At 31.5% G+C, this 17,223-nt stretch overlaps 1 pseudogene; it reads right to left on the bottom strand.

Moving 5' to 3' along the window:
* Positions 1-14,976: 14,976 nt before the first annotated feature.
* LOC150033660 (uncharacterized) lies at positions 14,977-16,070 on the bottom strand (annotated as a pseudogene).
* Positions 16,071-17,223: the final 1,153 nt, after the last annotated feature.

Raw genomic sequence — 17,223 nt, 5'->3', positions numbered from 1 at the left:
GGAGAAAGGGGTCTTCAAAGGTATTTTCTTCTCGATCCCTTGTAATTTGATTCAAAGCATGCTATAATTATTGATCAATGCATAATCGTTTTTGTATGATTGTAAATGTTTGAGTTCTTTCACAATGGAGTTTGGAACGATTTGCTTTCGCTCGAAGGTCCTCTATATTTTAAAGTTCATTCATGAAAGCGGTCCTTTGATTTGTATGGGTGAGAGTGGCCAAATCACTGACTCAATAAACCTACTATTTTGGGGATTAATCTGATTGGGGAGCTAAAAACACAGCTACACATATGTCAGGGTAAGTAGATAAATTACTCCCTTAAAGGTTGATTTTGGGGCTTAAACAATGTGGCGTCATACCCTCTCCTGGCCCGGGAGGGGTTTAGTCATAGTTGGACTATGATTTATTGTTCATTAGAGGGATCAGTGGTACTTAAGGAGTTAGATGTAACTATAGAGGTAAAACGGTAATTTTGGTCAAACTGTACTTATGAACAATTTGTGAAGAGTCATCGTACTATTGATTGGCTATATCCAATGAACACAGAAATATATATGTAGTGCGAAGAATGCAGCTAGCGATCTTTACTGGAGTGCCAATCAGTTAATGAATGGTGAATATTTTAATTAAAGAGTTTAATTAATTATTCACGTACCGTTGGAGTTTCAAGCTGTAGATCCATGAGGTCTTAACAGAAAGAAATGAGAATCAGTTTTTGGATTAATTTGAATTGTTCAAATTAATTGAGGAAATTAATTATATATGATATAATTAATTTAATTTTAATTATATATGATATAATTACTATAATGTATTTGATACATTATATTATTAAGTATTTATGAGAGGATATAAATATTTGAATATGATTCAAATATTAATTGTATGAATTGGATTCACATGGTTATATTTAATATAAACGTGATTTATATTAAAAGTCATTGATGAGAGAAAGGAAACTATAGGTTATAGTGTATATGATACATTATTAAAGCTATAGGTTATATGTTATATTTGATATAACATATAGTTTAATATATATTATATGATAAGGTAGTTATCATATGAATATATATTAAATTATTTATTAAATAAATAAATAAATTTAATTTATTTATTTCATACCATCTTTCACTCCATAACGTATGTGGGGCTGCAGTTAGTTTTTCCAGAGAGGTCTTCTTCTTCCATCATCCAAAAAAACACGGAAAAGTTATGCAGGTGGGTTTTGGTTTTTGCTCTGCTTTCTCCCTGCACTCTCAAATTTCTAAATTCATATTTCCTCACCAAAAATAGCTAGAGCCCCACTCCTCCTGGATTCACATCTAGAGAATACCGAGGTAGTCGTTTGTGGAGGTGTTCGTTTGAGGGAATTTCATGTGAAGATTAGATCTTCAAAGGTTACGGTTCTGAACCTTTCTTCTTTCTCTTTTTAATTTTTCTAGCATGTTTTATTTTATTTGTTATAATTTTGTTTATGTTTGCTGTAAATTTAATATTCTATGAAAATTGGAAAAATTGAGACGATCCACTTCCACTCAAGGACCCTTAATTGGATCCTTCATTCACAACTCACCCAGGATTAAGGTCAAGTCACCTATGGTCATCCTAGTGAAATGTAAGTTTCTTCTATCAACGGTTTTATATAGAGAGTCTATTCATTTCATGGTCCGGTCTTATACAAACTCTTTTTATAGAATACCTCCGCTCGCTTGTCACCACATGAATGATCGGGATAAGATTATTTGTAGCATTTTACAAAAATTGTAACATCTACAAAGCAGTTCATATTTGTAGTATCACAAAAATAAGGTACCTAGCTTTATCCATATACTAGAGACCATTTAGGTTATCACTTAAACATGATCCACCTGTATGTCTCCACATACATGTTTAAGTCTCATCAGATAACTTTGGATCTTATTTTATTAGATTGAATTAATGCAGTCTAAATGTTAATAAAATGTCTTTTATTTTATTAGATATGTAATTTGTCTTTACAAACCACAAGATACATAAGATTAAGAACATAAAATCCAACAATCTCCCACTTGTCCTAAAACGAATGGGTTGTACTGTATTAAATATATTACAATGAAATGAAGTATAAATAGTATCAAATACCACAGGTGGGATGTACAGTATCAAATACAATACAATAAACTATGGCATGCAATATACCCAACAAAATCTCTCACTTGCCCTAGATTAGGTGACTCATATTTCATAGACCCAGACTCTCTAGGTGACCCTTAAACACTTTAGCTGTGAGAGCCTTTGTAAATGGATCAGCAATGTTGTGTTTCGAGGCAATCTGTGTGATAGTCACATCTCATCGTTGCATAATCTCCCTAATGAGATGATACTTGCACTCAATATGTTTTCCTCTTTTATGACTCCTAGATTCCTTATAATTTGCCATGAAACCACTATTATCACAATAAAGTGTAATGGGCAAAGACATATTTGAAACGATTTATAAATCAGTAAGGAACTTCTTTAGGCAAATAGTCTCTTTTGCTGCTTCACAAGTAACTACGTATTCAGCTTCCATAGTGGAGTCTACAATGCATCCTTGATTAGTGCTTCGCCAAATTATAGCCCCTCCATTTAGAGTGAACATTGATCCCGATATGGATTTCCCAAGTCTTTATCTGTCTAAAAGCCAGAGTAAATGTATCATGTAAGGATCAAATCCTTTACCCCACACACGAGCATATAGACCATCGTTCCTCGTAGATACTTGAGGACTTTTTTTACCGTTGTTCAGTGATCTAATCCTAGACTAAATTGATATCTACTGACAGTCCTTACTGCATAGCAAATGTCAGGTCTGGTACATAACATTGCATACATAAGGCTGCCAACGGTCAATGCATAGGGAATCTGTCTCATTTCCTCAACATCTTGAGGAGTCTTAGGACATTGTTTCTTAAACAAAACAATTCCATGTCTGAAAGGTAATAAACCCTTCTTGGAATTGTGCATCGAATAGCTGACAATCATCTTGTCAATATACGAGCCTGAGACAAGGCTAGCGTTTTGTTCTTACGATTCTTGATGATCTGGATCCCTAGAACAAATTGCGCCTCACCCAAATCTTTCATTTGGAACTGGGAAACTGGCCGTTCCTTTATGTCTGTCAGTAAGCCTATATCATCCCAACGAGTAGGATATCATCTACATACAACACAAGAAAAGCTACGAAGCTATTGATGATTCTCTTGTAGACACAAGACTCATCAATATTTTGATTAAAGCCATAATATTTGATCGTAGTATCAAATCTTATATTCCAAGATCGAGATGCTTGTTTCAGTCCATAAATGGACTGATTAAACTTGCAAACCTTTTGTTCTCGACCTTGTTCAATGAATCATTCTGGTTGAGTCATGTAGATGGTCTCTTCAAGATTACCATTCAAAAAAGTAGTTTTGACATCCACTTTTCATATCTCATGGACATAATATGTGGCTATGGGCAAGAGAATTCGAATAGACTTTAACATGATAACATGTGAGAAAGTTTCTTCATAGCCCACTCCTTTTACCTTTTGCCACTAGTCTAGCTTTAAAGGTCTGTACCTTTCATCTACACCCTTTTCCTTTTATAGATCCACTTACAACCTATAGGTTTTACCCCACCAGGTTGATCTACAATCTCTCAGATAGAATTGGAGTACATAGACTCCATTTCTTGATTCATGGCCTTAATCTCTTCATCATTATCAACATCTTGTAAGACAATGATCCTCAATACCATCATCAGATATGATCTTTTGAGCTTCTGTTAAATCTATGTAACGAACATGTGGGTTCACAACATTCATATTATGTCGAGGCAATATCGACTCTTGAGATGGATTAGCTTGACAGGATGAACCAAAATCAACAACTCTTGTTGATGTACTAGCCTCTTCAATAACTCTTGTTGAAGTCTTAGTATTATCATCAGAAATCGTTCTTAAAACTATTTTGCTTCGTGGTCTATGGTTCCTTATGTGGTTCTCCTCCATGAAAGTAGTATTTGTCAATACAAACACTTTATTTTCCTTTGGAACAAAGAAGTACCCACCTCTTGTTTCCTTGGGGTAGCCTACAAATAGGCATAATTTTGAACGAGGGTCAACTTTTTGGAATTTATCACAAGCACATGAGCTGAACATTCCCAAATCCTGAAGGGACATAAAATACCTTTACGACCTCTCCACAACTCCAAAGGCATTTTAGAAACGATTTTGGATGGAACATTGTTCAAAATATAAACAGTAATCTCCACTACAAATCCCCCAAACAAGTCAGAAACTTGAGCATAGCTCATTATAGACCGAACCAAGTGGTTATATTTCTCCTTTGCGATACACCATTCTACTGAGGTATACCAGGGACTGAGAGTTAGGATATTATTCCATGTTCTATCATATAGTTCTGGAATCTTAAGTCCACATACTCTCCACCACGACTAGATCGTAGTATTTTTACCTTTTTACCTAACAAGTTTTCAGCCTCAGTCTTATATTCCTTGAACTTTTCAAGTTCTCTAGACTTGCATTGCATTAGGTAAAGATACCTGTATCTTAAATAATCATCTAACCAATCATCACACTAGAATAACTTTTATTCCTATGACAATAGTTACCATTGGTTTGGTCAAGAAATCATTAACTCACTTAATTTTTGTGCGTGTGACCCTTCATTTTAGATCCTAGAGTTTCGTCACAATGAGCCAACCGAAGGGAAAAGCCAATTGAGGCAAAAACTAAAGCTATCCTATCTAGAAATTATTTTGGAGTTTGCCCTAATATTGACCTAATGCACAAACCATCCGAAGGAGGACGCTCCCAGGGCACCACGAGGCTATGCAAGAAGGTCTCACGATACAAACCAATGAAGGAGACCATAGGACATGTTGACACACATTCCTCTCCCACTTACTATAAACACTCTCTCCACACCTTAATATTGACCCATGCAAACAACATCTGAAGGGGGACATTCCTAAGGTGCCATGAGACCAAACTTGAGTCTCACGATGTGAACTTTTAGGGAGAACATGAGTGAAAAAATTGACATATCATATACATATTTTTCCTCTCATTGTGTATTTTAAAGTTTTAGGGTTTCATACTTAGGTAAATCCGACTAATTTTCAACTTATCTAAGTCATTGTTAATTTTCTCAACATAACGCTTATATTGAATATTTTAATAATATGTGGTCGTATTCATTAAACTCTTTAACAAAATTGATCATTTACTGCATGCTTATAAAATATTTGCCCAATTCACCTTCCAGGTCGATTCCCAGGTAGAGGTGTTCTGTTTCCGTCAGCTTAAAAACCTCAGCATAGACATAATGTTCCTTAGACAAAGGTCCCTTATGGGCAATAATTTCATAAATTTAATTTTTTAATCAGAGTTCATTTTAATTCTATTAAAACTAATTAAAAGATTAACCTATTTCTAATATTATTAGAAACGCGTTTAACATACATCTATATGAATTAATTTTAAACCATTTAAAATTAATTTGAACCTATGTTTACATGCAACTCTTGATTACAGATTTTAATTCTAATTTCATTATCCTTATAACCATTATAAAATAATGAAATATAAAATCTATAAATTTGTATTTGTGACATTGTTTAAATATAACGCTTATACTAATCTAAGTAATGTCATGCTCAATGCATTTTATTTTCCATTGTAAAATATAACTCTTATATTAAACAATCATTAAGCATCATCAACCATCATGCTATCATACATTATAAAAATTATAATATTACATGATGCATGAACATGCTAATATCCATACATCTAAATAATATAACATTTATATTAAGATACACGAGCATGCTAATTCAATCATGCATAAAAAATATAACATTTATATTTAAATATGATGTATGAACATGTTTATCCTAAGGTGAGATTTTAATCTAAATGGCACACATTATGCACCATTCAACACTAATTTAAATCATACATCTCACGCATAATTAAATTAATCAACGATTAATTGGACCGAATTTTGGCACTCTAAGATTAATTAAATTAATATAAAAATATAGACAAAAAAACAAAGGAAAACAAAAAAAATACACTTGGTAGGATTCAAATCCATGACCTGAAAAATTCCTGGTAAAAGCTACAACCAACACGACAACCAGCAAGGTCATGCCTACTACACACGCGTTTAGAAAATATGCGAATCTGTAGTGCCACACATAACACATCCACCTCGAATGATTGTAATGCCTACCTTCTGTCTCGCATCATAGCATCGTGACGCTGCTGGATAGAATGCCCTTTCTTGAGTGATTTTTGCTTCAAGTTGACAAAGTCCATTAAATTCCCAAAATACAATTGACTCTTACATTTTAATCAAATTAAAATGAAAATTCTACTTGCCAAAAATCGTAAACATCCAATATTGAAAACTGATGCTCAAACATTCAAAATGCAGAACAAAAACCCTACCTCTAAGCTAGATTTTGTTTAAAAAATAAAAATAAAGAATGAAAATGTAAGAAAATTGGCTCTGATACCAATTGAAGGGATCGAATCCCGAGCAGAAGCATGTGAACGCCTTGCATTTTACCTTTATGGTTTAAATGAAAATAAAATAGCAACTAAACATAACAAAATAGAGGATAAATATTAGATCAACATGCTTAGAAGAGAGAAGAGAAAAAGGGAAGAAGAATATCACATACCTTCATTGATTCCCAAACTCTTCACGATCTCCTCGTCATCTTCTTCGGAACGATTCTCCAACGAACAATAGACACCACCGTAAATGAGATCTCGTTATTCTCTAGGAACTAAGGGGAGAAGAGTGGTCTCTCATACGTTAATTGAGGAAGAAGAATAGAGAATATGGAGAAGAGAAACTTTGAGAGGAAAATGATTTGGAAGCTATGGTTTCATCAAATGAAATCTCATTACCCTAATTTGGGCAAAATAATGAATTTATTTGGAGACTTTCTCCTTTTCTTTCCAAAATTACCCTTATGGCTAATTTAATTAAATAACCATTAATTAATTAATTGAATAATAATATTAAATCTAATTTAATATATATTAAATTATTTAATAAACATCATATGTTTATTTTCCTCCATCTCTCGATATTAATTAATTAATTCTTTATGAATCAAATTCATAACAATTTAATATTTGAATCCTATTCAAATATTTCTCTCTTAATTATAGATCAGATCTATAACTAACCATATCATTAATCTCATTAATATGTTATTCCATCAATTGATTTGAACAATTCAAATCATTTATCTTTTTCTTTAGTGAGCTAACAAGGGGACCTTATGGATCTTTAGATTAGAAGTTTCAATGATATGAGATTAATTAATTAAACTCTTTAATTAAATTAATCAATATTTATTAACTACCAGGCACTCCACTAAAGACCGATAGTTGTACTCTTCGCACAATAGATATATTTCTGTGTCCACGGATATACTCAATCAATAGTGAGTCAACCCTTCACAAATCGCTCATAACTACAACTAGGTTAAATTACCATTTTATCCCTGTAGTTACATCTCACTCCTTAAGTACCACTAATCCCTCTAATGAATAAATAGTTTGTAGTCCAACTATAAACTAACACCTCTCGGGCCAGTAAGGGGTTAATGCCTTAATGTTTAAGACCCGAAATAAGCTATTAAGGGAGCAACTTGTCTACTTCCCTCAAAGACGGTAAGGAGTAAATTCCATCTTGTGTAGCTATGTTCCCAGCTCCCCACTCAGAAAAATTCCCAAAATGGTAGGTAAGCTCATTGAGTCGGCTAATCTGGCCACCCTCACCTATACAAATCAAAGAATCACTCTCATAGACAGGAGTTCACAATTCACTCAGGATTAAAATCAAGTCACCTATGATCATCTTAGTGAAATGTAAGTTTCTTATATTAACGGTGTTATATAGAGAGTTTATTCATTTCGTGATCGGGTCTTATACAAACTCTTTGTATAGAATACCCCGCTTGCATGTCTCCTAAATGATCAGGATCAGATCATTTGTAACACTTTATAATAATTGTAACATCTACAAAGCGAGTCGTATTTGTAGTGTCACTAGGATAAGGTACCCAACCTTATCCATATACTACAGACCATTTAGGTTTTCACTTAAATATGATCTACCTGTATGTCTCCACATATGTTTAAGTTTCATCAGATAACCTTGGATCTTACTTTATTAGATGAATTATGCAGTCTAAATGTCAATAAAATACCTCTTACTTTATTAGATATGTAATTTGTCTTTACAAACCACAAGATACATGAGATTTAGGACATAAACTCGCTATAGGAAAAAAATCCATGGGAAAAAAATGCTAGTGAAGGAAAAAGAGTACATATTTCATATAATCTAACTCTTAAAAAAATACAATATATTTACTCCCCCTCATGGAAACATCTTTTGAGATCTCTAAGTCGCCGCATTCCAATATTGTGTACCAATTTCTCAAAGATTGCGGTTGGTAATGATTTTGAAAATAAGTTTGCTAGGTTATCCTTCGATCAAATTTGTTGTAAGTGATGTCACCATTTTCTTCAAGATCATGAGTGTAGAAAAACTTTGATGAAATATGCTTTGTTCTATCTCCTTTAATATATCCTTATTTAATTTAGGATATGCATGCTATGTTGTCTTCGTATAATATCATTGGAAGATTTCTACTAGAAGAACAACCACATGTTCCACTAATGTGATGAGTCATTGATCTTAGCCATACGCATTCTTGACTAGCCTCGTGAATTGCAAGAATTTCAATATCATTTAAGGAAGTAGTCATTATGGTCTGTTTCATTGATCATCATGATATAAAATTTCTTTTCCATGTACTAAGTAAACTATTTAAGATATAGCTTGTATGAATTAGATAACTAACCTGCATCTTCACAACCAACTAGATCATAATTAGATTTATTAGAATGAAATAAATCGATTTAAACTAGTTCTCAAATAAGTGTATAAACTAGTCAAGCTATATAAGTGCGCTTATTTCTCAAAATTTATGGTTCTTGAAGACCTAACATTCTTCATCATCTTTTTGAGATAAGATGATATACCCTTTTCACATTGAGTGAATGAACCACCATAGGAGTATTCAATGATGTACATAATCCTCAAAGGATCTTTAATATATAAATTGATGCAACTCCATTTGTTCTATGTTTTATTTGCAAGCTAAGAAAAATTTATCACCTCAATTTCTTTTTTCAGAAATTCTATTGTTTTTGAAATATCTTTAGGAGTTTTTGCTCAAATCTAGGGGTGCTCAAATGACCCAACAACTTGAACAACCCAAACTACCCAACCCAAACTATAAGGGCTAGGTTGGGTTAGTTTCTTTTTCGGGTTGGGTTGGGTTGAATTTTTCTATTTTTGTTGGGTTGGGTCAAGGGTGGAATAAAAAAAAAATTGGGTTGAGCCAACCCAACGCGAATTACATATATTCTAATAAAAAAATATATATTTATTTTAGAATTGATGAATTTGTGAATTCTTTATGTTTTTCTCTTGAAAATATTTATTTTTTATAAAGTTTGTAATAGATACTATAGATATTTAGAATGTAAGAAATGAGTTTTATGAGATTTTAATTATTAGTTAGAATTGAGTTTTATGAGATTTTAGTTACTAGATATGTGTTACATAAAATTTATGTATTTTAAATTAAGAAGGAAAACAAACAATAACCCAACAACCCAAGGCAACGAATCCAAATTTTGAGGGTTGGGTTGGAGAACATGTTTGGATCATTTTGGGTTGCCAACTTGAACAACTTGAATTTTTGGGTCGGGTTGGTTCAAAAATATGCCACAACCCAACTCAACCCAACCCATGTATACCCTTACTCAAATCATCAACATATAGTAAATCTCTGGTTATGATTTCTTTATAAAAGGATATGGACAAATAAGGTTATTGTTGTACCCTCATACCAACAAATATTGAATAAGATGATAATATCACATTCATCAGGAATATTTTTTAAGAATCTCTACGATATATATATATATATATATGATTTTTAATATTTGAATTATAAGATTATGGTATCTTTAACTCTTCAGGAATTTTCATAAATAAATATCATATATATATATATATATATATATATGATTTTTAATATTTGAATTATAAGATTATGGTATCTTTAACTCTTCAGGAATTTTCATAAATAAATATCATTATTAAGAGATTCATAAAAATGTGGTATGAATACATCCATAAGATTTATATTAAACTTTTCATATACAATCAGATAAATTGAATATCTCATGGTATTGTATATAGACCATTAGAGAATATGTTTTCTCATAATTAATACTAGTCTATTGAGAGAATTATTATGGGATCTGTCTCTCTTTATATCTTTTAACTTCACTCTATTTGTTTTACAAATACTCCACTTGTATCCCACATGTTTGATATTCTTTGATGTCTGGACTACTACTCCTCACAATTTGAAAAATGAGTTTATTTATATTGGATTGTTTCTTTCCACATAAATCAATCCTTTCTATGTCGATATTTTTTATATTCACTTTCATAAATAATATCGTGAGTAATATTGTATGAAAATGTTGTTAATATATATGGTTCCATAATTTATTGAGATCTCATTATTATCCTCATTTACTTAATATCTTTATGAGTACTTATATTTCTAATAATAAAGAAAATGTTACTTCTGAATTGATCTCATCCTTTTGGAAAAAATTCTTTGTTGAGTAATAACTTAAACTATATAGATTTGGTCCATTACAAGCTCTTCCTTAGGAACTCTATAGACTTCACCTCTGTACATAGCATCTGGTAAGGACATCATGTACCACAACTATCATACAATGGATTTCTTCTAGAACAACCATATTCTTAACTGAGTCATTATTCACTATTTCTTTTTCGATGATTTTTATCTTTGTAATTGAATGGTCTATCATGCTTTCGGCGTGTCCCAGACTCATTAGTGATAACTTACTGCATTTAATAGAGCATTTGCAACCGGTATATATAACTTAGTCACTTTCTGAACTTCAGGTTCACATTGATATTTACGGAGATATAAATGAGATAATAACGATGCATTCCATGTAATTTCTTTTTCTAACTTTTTAAGTCCTCCCCCTAATGTTGGACTTTTTGTCTCATTAAAATGACAAACAACAAATCATGCAGTGAATACATCATCCGTCACGGGTTCAAGATATTTAATAATTGATAGGAAATCATATCCAACATATATTTCTAACCTTCTTTGAGGACCCATATTAGTACGTTGTGGTGGAGCAATTGGAACACATACTGCACATCAAAAAATTCTCAGATGGAAAATATCTGGCTCATGGTCATAAGCTAATTGTAATGGCGAGTACTTATGATAAGCTACTGGCCTAATGCATACAAGCGATGCCGAATGCAAAATAGCATGTCCCCATACAGATGTAGGAAGCTTAGCTCTCATAAGCAATGGTCTAACAATTAACTGCAAATGTTTTATGAATGATTTTGCTAAACTATTTTGTATATGAACATGATGTTCAACACTTATCTCGATTGACACACCATAATTATCAAAAGTTTGGGATGTAAATTCACCATCATTATCAAGAAAAATGGTCTTAATTGTATAACTTAATTATTTGAGCAAGTAATCTTATAAATGCAAGATTTTGACTTGATAATAAGCACACATGTGACCATCTGCTGGATGCGTCTATTAATACCATAAAATATTTAAATGGTCCCATTGGTGGGTTAATAGGTCCACATATATCACAATGAATTCGTTCTAAAAATGTAGATGATTCAATCCCTACTTTAGCTGGTGATGGTCTAATGATTAATTTTCCTTGAGTGCAAGCATCATATGATAATTTATAGATTGATGAATCTTCTGGCTCTTCAATAAGTGTCCATTTAAATTCTCAATAATTCTTCTTATCATCATAGACCCTAGATGATCCAATCTGTCATGCTAAATTGTAAATATGTCTGGATTCATGAACTTCAGGTTCATTGTTGCATATGTTTCACTTACTCGTATATGAGTGTCGTATAATCTAGAAGATAAAGCAAGCAACTCTTCCAGTATACATTTTTCATATGAGACAGCAGATATGATATAAAAATATTCCATATTGTTCTTTTTATCAGTCTCAAGATGATAACCATTGCAACGTATATCTTTAAAACTAAGTAGATTTCTCTTTGATTGATTAGAGAACAAAGCATTGTCAATTGTAAATTTTATTCATCTAGGAAAAATAATATTTTCTTTTCCAAAACCTTTAATCAGATTTGCAGAATCTAATATCGTATTGACTTTTGATTCCAGCACTATCAATTTGGAAAAATATTTTCTACTTATAGGTATTGTATGTGTAGTTGCACTGTCTGCCAGACATAGATATTCTTTACTCATTTTTTAGTCACCCAACATATGAAAATGATCCAGGTTTTTTTCATTAAAAGAAAATAATTCAAAATAAGAAAACAACATTTAAAATAAACAAAGGTTAACATCTACTAAGAGAAAAAAACATGGCGATGAATAAAAAACAAAATTAAGTCTAGATATTTTCAAAGTTAAAGGAAACATTAGAAGTTCTAGCAATTTTGCCGATTTTCTCTTCAAAAGATTCAAAGAACTCCTCCACATTCAAAATTTTCATATGGGATGGGTCAAATATGTCATTATCCTGGTATGCAAAATTTGCTTAATTTTCTTTTTTTTCCTTCAGGGAGGCTTGATAGAGATCAACTATGTGTTTTGACGTACAACACGTACGTGACCAATGCCCAGTCATTCTGTATTAGAAGTACTTATTTTCAACACTTTTTGAACTCTTATCTTGATGACCTTTTCCTTTGTGATCATCATTTTGTGTGGTTCTTTTGAAAGTTGAATGATTAGAATGACCACTACGAAAATAATTATTATTTCTTCGTCTACCACGGTCACGACCTCGACCGCTACCATGACCTCAACCACGATTATTAACATTCATAGCATTCACTTCCTAGAATCGTGTTGTTCTAGTTGGTCAAGATTTATGATTTTTTTTTATTAATAACTTGTTATTTTGTTCGACCAAGAGAAGAAATGAAATTAGTTCAGAATACTGTTTAAAACATTTCTCTCGATATTACTATTGTAGGAGCATATTCGAAATGTAGAAAAATGTTTTCCCTAACATATTGATTTAAAATCTTGGAAACCCAAGTATATCCATTTACGACGTGCTTTTGGAAGAAAAATTATTTTCCGATGATCACATTTTTATGGCATCCGGTGTATTTTGGCATCAAACACTAATGAAAAATAATTATTACCATTAATATCAAATGCTACAAATTTTAAATTTATAATATTTTCATAGTAACATATTACAAAATACTATATTTATATTAGAAATTTAATATATATCAAATATGTAAAACAACATTTAATTAAAATCGATATACATTTAGGGCCTACCTTTAGTAAGGAAAATGATAAGAGCTCGTGCTGATAACGTGTTGTGAACTTGAGAAGCACAACGGGAATACGGATACCAATGAAATATAATATTAAAATAAATAAAATAAAATATAATAATAAAATAAATAAATATTAAATAAATTAAACATAATATATAAATATATGAATTAAATAAATAGCAAAAGTAAATAAAATAAAAAAGATGGATTTCTCCACTTCAATCTTTTTGGATTTTGCTCAATGTGTGTGTTTCAAAACTTACCAAATGCCACTATTTATAGGCAATTTGGCAAGTAGGAGGTGGATTACATAGACATTTGGGAAATAGAGGTATGACATTGGATCAGTGGACACTAAACATGAGCATCTAATGGGCATCTATTACCATAATATTTATTTAGAGGAACCTACATTTTCCTTACCTTTTTCATTATTGTTTGAGAGAAGTGTTCAAAAGAAGTTGAGTGGAGCTCATATTTAGGGAGAACCTAAGTAAATTAGTTTGAGGGTATCACAAATATTTCCTGAGTAAAGAACTTTCATAGAAGTGAAATAATCTCAAACCTAGAGGAGCTTAAGTTGAAACTGGGAATTGGACTTTCGTACCTTCCTTGTAATTGCTTTATCTCTTTTTATTAGTGAAGTTTGTTGACTAGTAATTCTAAATCACTGGAAAAATTTCAGGCTTTAATGTTGGTTTTAAACTGACATTAAAGATAGTGTTATTAAAGCCCTTTAATGTCGGTTTTAAACCGACATTAAAGGGCTTTAATAACACAATCTTCAATGTCGGTTGCAACCGACATTAAAGACATTTAATGATATTTCCAATAGACATTAAAGGGCTTCAATGTCAGTTGTAACCGACATTAAAGCCCTTTAATGTCGGTTGCAACTGAAGACCAAGAATCAAATGAAACTCTCTAAACCGACATTGAAGCCCAGAATCTGTCCGTTTTTTTTTTTTTTAAAATTCCGTTGTCGAATCCATATTTTTGGTCAAGAAGTTAAAAAAAGACATCATATGTCTCGTATTGGGTCAGGAAATGTCCACCATTGTTTTTTATTAAAAACTATAAAAAAATTTACATAGGAAGCCATCAATATTTGTCTCCCACCTATGAATTTATCCACAAACAAGAATCAATATTTCTAATCCATTATATATACTCATCAAAATATGAAATAAACACACTAATCACCAAAATTTGCATAACAAGAACAGACTTTCATATAATACTTACACCAAGCCATCATTTCTCTCATTCATAAATATCAATTAGTAGTAATTCGATGAATACTTAACACCAAATACCCATGAACACAAAATTATTATACATAAATCTTCCAATAAACAGATTATGGTTAGATAAATTTGCATTCATTCTAAGCTAGCATTTACATTCTATTGAAAAAAAAAAAAAAAAAAAAAAAGAATTACATCCTTACACAAATCGACCAACAAAACTCGCCCATTAGGTTCGAATTACGTCAATCTCTCTTTGGATATGTGCATTTTTTTGTATTGAACTACAAAGAGGAAAAAAAGATAAATTCAACATAAGTTTACGTCCATTTATTAAATTAAAGCTAGTATATAAAAAATAAATAATTTATGTATGAGGCTAGTAATGGGAGTAGTAGGATTATGCACTATTTCGTGTATATACTTTTGCACATAGTACCTGCATCCTACATAATCTAATTGACGAGGGCACTGAATATAAAGAAGTTGAAAACAATTATTCTTCTGTTCGAATGAACATAAATTGTTAAAAAATGAATGCAAATTTACCTTTACAGATTTCCATTTTGGAGAAGACCAATGGTGTTGGAGATCGTGCTTGGCTTGCCATATTTTCAATCCACTAAATAGTTTGAAAACATTATTTAAACATAAATACTTCAATTAAGAGCTAACAAAGTTCAATTACACTTACATATTTATAACTCCATAAAAATCCTTTTGAACCTTACTTCAAAGAGAGTAAAAAACATAAACACTATTTTCTTGTAGATTGATTACAATCAATATCCAATGATAACTATAATAAGCAACAATTTTGAAATATTAGTACGTGTATAATGAAAATTAAAAATAACTTAAGAACTTGTATTTACTTACCCTATATTATATAGAATAAGGACTAATTGGTCTGAATTAGCCAATTTTAGTTGATTGGCTAAATTTCTGGATTGAATATCTTGAGACTTTACGTGTGGCGATATTCTTGCTTGATCAATTATAAAAAACTTCTTCGTAATATCACGACCACATTCATCTAAAGATACCTAAACAATATCCAAAGATACCTAAACAAAGTAAAAATTATTATTTAAACATGAAACAAAGTATACATAAGTGAATCTAGATGAGTAATACTTACGCAATGTATGTCAAAATACACATGTAGCATATTTCAACTATATTGCAATATTGGATCATATCATCGCGGCCTAAATAAATAAATTTGTCTCTTCCAAATATATGCTTGTCCAAAGTGATACAGATCATGTCTACATCGTTCATGTTACACATGGCATGTCCGTTCAATAGTTTGATGGTACCATTGGCGTCAGTATATTTGGAGGACTGGCTGAAGCTCTTAATTGTTGAATGGTCCTACCATAACCAAAGTTACAAAAATTCAAAGTAGGAAAAATAATAAATAACCAAACTCATATAGTGAAAAAGAGACATACTTCTTTCTCATCAACCATAACTACAAGTTCACGAGGCCATTTTACGAAGTTGCCTATTGCTTGATTTAAGGACTCTATTTTACCCTTCACAGGAATTGGTATAGGCAAATCTTCTCCAATGATAATGTCAATTAGAACTTTAACAGTTAAGCATGACACATCATCATCAAATGCTGTGGCTACTGCAACAATATTATCTACAGTTTCTATAGCCAAGTGGCATGGTGTCCCCTTAACAAATTTAAAAGAACTTATGTCATGCATGGTTAAGCACATACAATCTGATTAAAATTTAAAAGTCACAACAAATAAATTACCTCCAAATCTTCTTTAGGAATTTTCTCAATATCTTCTTCTTTAGATGCACTTAGTACAACACTTCCAATAGATGATTTGGATTGATGAGATTGTCTGCTATGAGTTCTTCCTCTTGATACTTTACCATGTCGAACATTTTTTTCACTAGAGCCTCCTTCAATTTCTTGGCTCACCTATTCTTCTAACACGTCCCCAATGTTCCTCTGTACCCAATGCTTTGGTCAAAACATCAACATCATCCTCATCAACTTTGTCTCTTTCACTAGTAGACACATTTTCATTGTTTCTCTTAATCGGTAATGATTCACCTTTAAAAATCCATATCTGATAACTTTGATCTGTACCATTAAAAAATAAGTGATCTCTTATTTTGTTCACATTTAGAGTCTTTGTATTCACACACTTCAAACATGGACAACTCATGACATTCGGTATATTTAAATGTTGTAGACCATTTTTAATAAACATCTCGACCCCTAAACCATACTCAGCTGACATTCTATTCATTTTCATCCATGACTTATCCATGATTGTAAAATATGCAACTTAATCTATAAAAAAGAAAAACAATAACAAGGAAAAATTTAAAAGCATAAAATTATGATTGTAAAATATGCAACATCAACAAATTTAAAGAAGCTTAATCATTGGAACAAAACATAAAATTAATT

This window comes from Benincasa hispida, chromosome 9, assembly GCF_027475165.1.
Source record: "Benincasa hispida cultivar pf3 chromosome 9, pf3_genome.v1.1, whole genome shotgun sequence".
In the NCBI taxonomy this organism is placed as follows: Eukaryota; Viridiplantae; Streptophyta; class Magnoliopsida; order Cucurbitales; family Cucurbitaceae; genus Benincasa; species Benincasa hispida.
The sequence above is the reverse complement of the archived record's forward strand: the minus strand, read 5'-3'. Positions and strand labels throughout refer to the sequence as shown.